Source organism: Cervus canadensis, chromosome X (genome assembly GCF_019320065.1).
Source record: "Cervus canadensis isolate Bull #8, Minnesota chromosome X, ASM1932006v1, whole genome shotgun sequence".
NCBI classification, from domain to species: Eukaryota; Metazoa; Chordata; class Mammalia; order Artiodactyla; family Cervidae; genus Cervus; species Cervus canadensis.
Genome location: NC_057419.1, coordinates 16,642,244 through 16,647,772, shown reverse-complemented (window position 1 = coordinate 16,647,772; position 5,529 = coordinate 16,642,244). Strand labels below are relative to the sequence as shown.

The 5,529-nt window shown below is 55.6% G+C and overlaps 1 pseudogene; it reads left to right on the top strand.

The window, feature by feature from the left end:
* Positions 1-1,054: 1,054 nt before the first annotated feature.
* On the top strand, positions 1,055-4,282 carry LOC122434734 (annotated as a pseudogene).
* The last annotated feature ends 1,247 nt before the right edge of the window (positions 4,283-5,529 follow it).

Genomic DNA, 5,529 nt, shown 5'->3' with positions numbered 1-5,529 from the left:
GGATGTGGAGACAGGACGACTCGGGAGTGGGCAGGTGACCTGTGCTAGGTGGAGAGTTGTGGAAAGGACACCCAGGAGGCAGGTGACCTGTATTATGGGGAGGTCTCCTCTGTGAGGGGAAAACAGACACACACCCTCAGGTGTCCCCAGGATGGTGACACAGACACACCAAAGGAGCCCTATGTGGCGGGGCACACACATCCACAGGGGTCCCCACGGTGCAGTGCTTGGGGTTCTGACATACTGTTTTGCTGTGTGTTCTACTTGCATCTCGTTGACTATTCGGATTAGAGAAGAGAATTTTATTCTGAAGGGTTATTGTGAAGAGGAAAGGGGACTATTACAGGAGGATGAGCTCTTCAGGGAGAAGGACTATTATTCTAGAGGGGGGATGATTACATAGAGGTAGGACTTTATTTGTACAAGGGGCAACATTACTGTAGAGAGCTGACTAATATGATAGAGGGGAGATACAACAATAAATAGGGCTATGACCATGTAGGGGGGATGTCACTGTGGAGAAAGTGAAAGTTGATCAGTCATGTCTGACTCTAGACAGGCCAAGGAATTCTCTAGGCCAGAATACTGGAGTGCATAACCTTTCCCTTCTCCAGTGGATCTTCCCAACCCAGGGACTGAAGCCAGGTCTCCCACAATGCAGGCGGAATCTTTACCAGCTGAGCCACCAGGGAAGCCCTACTGTGGAGAGGGGATTCATAATCAAGGAGGACCCTTACTGTAGTGGGGGACTATTACTGTGGAGGGGGGAAAGTTATAATAGGATGACTCTGATACCATGGGTCTTGTGTGTCCTCATGTCCAAGGGTCCAGCTTGGGTGTTTGGAGCCTGGGCTGGTGAACCCACAGGGTGCTTCCACCCAGGGACTGCCTGAGAGGAGGATGAGGCTGGACTCTGCAGGAACACCCCCCCCGCCCAAGACCACAATCTGGACCCGGGCTGTGTGCTCCATGTGACCAGTGACCCTGGAGACCCTGTTCCAGAAGCAGGGCCTCAACCCTGGCAGCACCAACACTGTTGATTTCACAGTGGACGATGTGGCCCTCATTGGGCATCCTCAGTGCATGCCCAGCCCCTGAGCGGGGGGCCGCCCTCTGTGCCCAGCACAGGTGACCGACCTCTGTGTGCAGGTGCTGAGCATCACGAAGCAGCTGGATGCCGGCGTGAGGACCTGCGGATGGCACACACAGAGGAGGGCACCGAGGGGAACCTGCACTCTGGCCACATGGTGTACACGACAGCCCTTGTGGAGGTGGGGGTGGGGGCAGGGGGTATGGACAGGGGTCCGCCAGCCAGGGACACCCACGTCTGGTCCAGGTAGGACGTGGAGGGCCTCGGAGGGGATGGGCTCACGTCCACTCAGATGGACATATGGCCAGTCCAGGCAGGACAGGCAGACCTCTAAGGGGACAACACAGGTCCACTCCCGTTAGAAGACACTGATCTCTAAGGGTACAGACACACATCCACTCCTGGCAGGAGAGGGCTGACCTCTGGCATCAGTCACTCAGAATTCCCAACCAACATGCATTTCTGAACCCACACCTGTACCCCAGGACTCTGGGGTGTCTCCCAGAATTTGGCTAAACCAGGTTCCTGACATGTCTTTTCCTGTGTCTACCAGTTTTGGGGTGTCCAGTCCATTCTCTCAGCTGCTGGACAAGTCACTTAATGTTTCACTCTGGCCTCGGCCCCCGGTGCCCCCACCACAGAACCTAATGACCCTTGGAGGTTCCGGCCTGGGCCTCACTGTGAATGTACCCTGCTGGCCTCCCACGCTCCCTGGAGTACAGACTTCACACAGTATTATAAGCACTGCTTTCTGCTGCTGTGCGCACACACACACACACACACATGCATATCCGTGCACACACAGACCCTGAACACATGCACACATGCGTGTGCACCTGTACCTACCAGAGCATCTACATACACAGACACACACACACACACACACACACACACACACATACACACACCCAGAGCAATGCCACAGCTCCCAACACACACACACACACACACACACACACACCCAGAGCAATGCCACAGCTCCCCACGGCCACTCAGGAGAGGCTGGGTCCCTTGGGAGCAGGCACCATGCTTTATGTCTTTGTGTGTCAAGACCCCCAACCCGTCTGTAGAGGGGCTGTGCAGGGAGAAGTCCCCACCCACACCCCTCTGTCTCTCACTACAAGGCCCTTCTCCTCCACCCCCACCCAGAATGCCCTCACAGAGATCTCGGAGTAGCTGGAGAACCACCCCCAGGAGGTGGTCATCCTGGCATGCAGGAACTCCGAGGGCATGATGGAGAACCTGCACTAGTACCTGATGGGCTGCATCAAGAACATCTTTGGGGACATGCTGTGTTTCCGTGGGGTGTGCAGGGGCCACAGGCTCCCCATGCTCCTGGCAGCGGGAGCACTAGGTTTCACTGTAATCCGACTATCTGCTCGCTGCATGAGGCTGATTCAGATACCAGGTGACGCCGCTCACGGAACCCAAGTAATCCTCCCACCACTGTCTCCACTCAAACACCCCAGTAACCAGCCCATCACTGGTCACAGGCACCCCCAATAATCCACCCTGCCCAGTCTCTATTCAGGCACTCCCAAAATCCATCAATCACGCCTCAAGAGCCCCAGTAATCCACCTGCCATTTCCTATCAGAAATCCCAATAATCCACCCACCTCTGTTTCCACTCAGGTACGTACCCCAATAATTGACCCATCACTGCTCAAGACACCCAAGTAATCTACCCACCACTGTCTCCACTCAAACACCCCAAATATCTACCAATCACTGCTCAAGACACCCCAATAACCCACCCATCACCTTCTCCACTCAGACACCCCAGTAATCTACCCACTAGTGTCTCTACTCAGACATGCCATTATTCCACCCATGACTGTCTCTTCTCACAGAGAACCCAATAACCAGTCCATCACTGCTCATAGACACCCCAATAATCCACACACTGCTGTAGCTTCTGGGACACCCCCAATACCTGATGCATTGTGTCACAAGGCACCCCAATAACCCCTGTGCACACATCTCATGGGCACCTGGATGATTCTCCCCACAGGAGGTGCCAACTCTGTGCCAGCCGTGGTCCCGGGGCCAGCATACAAGGACGAGGCATCCATGAGTCAGCATGCAGAACTGTGGCCTGGTATCCCCTACTGGTGGGGGAACCAGGTGAAGCACCTAGACCTCGTCCACTACCTGGAGCACATGAAGAGCTGCAGCCACCCAGGTGAGTGCCGCCTTCATACCAGGACACCTGGTCAAACGCATGTCCTAGCACATGGGGCTGGCTTTGGGTTCAAGAGGAGAAATGGAACAGGACATACTGGGGGACGTTATTCTGTTCACCACCTGGGGACCATGGCATGGACATCCTTGGGGATGTTACTGTGTCCACCACAGGGGGTCAGGATGTAGACAGGATGTGAACATCTGTGTGGACATTATTGTGTCCACCACACAGGGTCAGGACGTGGACATCTCTGGGGTCACTGTCCAGCCCGCCTGCCCTCTGTAACAGGAGAAATTCATGAGTCAACACCCCTGTGAGTCCCTGCTGTCTGAACTTTGGTCTCTGTCAGACATCTGAATCTCTGACCACAGAGGAGGCCAGAGTCTGGGTGGGTGATGGCACAGCTTGGTGACTGCGTGGGCAGGTGACCCATGGGTTACTGGTCACATGGGCAGGAGATGTGTGGGTTGGTGACCGTGTGGGTGGGTGACCGCGTGGGTAGGTAAGTGACTGGTTTGAGTTCCTGCCTGCAGGGTGGGTTACCATGTGAGTTGCTGACCTGGTGAGTGGGTGACCGCGTGGGTGGGTGATGGTGTGAGGGGGTAATCTTGTGGACAGGTGACCGCATGACCTCACAGGTTAGTGACCCCATGGGTGGGTGACCAATCATGTGAGTCAGTCACCACAAGGTTTGGTTGGCCACATGACTCCATGGGTTAGTGACTGCACACGTGGGCACCAGACCCCACATCTCGCACCATGAACTGCAGCCCCTCTCTTGTCCCAGGCAGGCTGTTCATGGTCGGCATCAACCTCACAGAGAACCTGCACTTTGTCCTCATCCACCCGGCCTGGTCCCTGGCTCCACTACCTTTGCGCATGGGTGCGGGGCCACTGCCCGGGGTCAGCTGCCGGCTATACGAACACCATCGCAGGGGACTTCATCTGGGCTGTCGGGCTTGTTGGTGATGTCATCAAGTTGAACCGGAAGCTGCTTCGGGGCTGACGGACGGTGTGTGTGTGGAGCTCGGCAGCGCGGAGGCTGCATCTCAATCACGTCCTGTGATGTGACCAGCCTGAACTGGAAGCCGCCTCGGGGCTGACGGATGGTGCACTGAGCGGTTGGGCATTGCGGAGGACGCACCTGGTTCACATCCTGTGACGTCACTGGGCTGATCCGGAAGCTGCTTCGAGGCTGACGGACGGCGCGTAGGTGGAGCTGGGCATTGTGGAGGCCGCGTCTCAGTCACGTCGTGTGATGTTACCAGCCTGAACCGGAAACCGCCTCGGGGCTGAAGGACAGCGCACTGAGGAGCTGGGCATTGCCGAGGCCGCTCCTCATTCGCATCCTGTGACGTCACTGGGCTGAACCGGAAGCTGCCTCGAGGCTGACGGACAGCGCGTGGGTGGAGCTGCGTATCGCGGAGGCTGCGTCTCAGTCACATCCTGTGCCATCACCGGCCTAAACGGGAAGCCGCCATGGGGCTGACGGACGGCGCGTTTAGGAGCTGGGCATTCCGGAGGCTATTCTCAGCCCTGTCCTGAGGGGCTGGTCATCCGTCCGCCCATCCACTGAACGTTGGAGACTGCAGAGGTGTGGCTAGGTGGCAGGGTCCATGGTCTCCTCGGTCCTCCGTGTGTCTCTTGGCGAATGCAGAGTGTGAGGTGATGATTAAAGGTGAGTGCATGATTTATACAATCACATCCTCAGGGAGACACACCCGGTCCCTGGCTTCCCAGTAGGAGAGTCTGGGTTGTCCCCTCCCCCTGGCACCTGAGAGCAGCAGACGGTGATCCCCAGATCGGGAGGCGGGGGAGGCAGTATGGCAGTGGCTATATCCTTCCGTGAGTGCTTTACGTTTCTCTTCTCTTCTTATCTATTTGTAAGGCCTCCTCAGACAACCACTTTGCCTCTTTGCAATTCTTTTTCTTGTGGATGCTTTTGATCACCACCTCCTGTACAATGTTGGGAACCTCCATTCATAGGTCTTCTGGTGCCGTGTGTGCCAGGCCTAACCCTTGAGTCTATTTGTCCTTTCCAATGTATACTCACAAGGGATTTGAATAAAGCAAAGAACCACAGGGACACAGTAGAATGGGAAAGACTAGGGATCTCTTCAGGAAAATTAGACATGCCAAGGGAACATTTCATGCAAAGACAGGCACAATAAAGCACAGAAACGTTATGGGCCTAACTAAAACAGAAGAGATTAAGAAGAGGTAGCAAGAATACACAGAAGAACTGTAAATTTA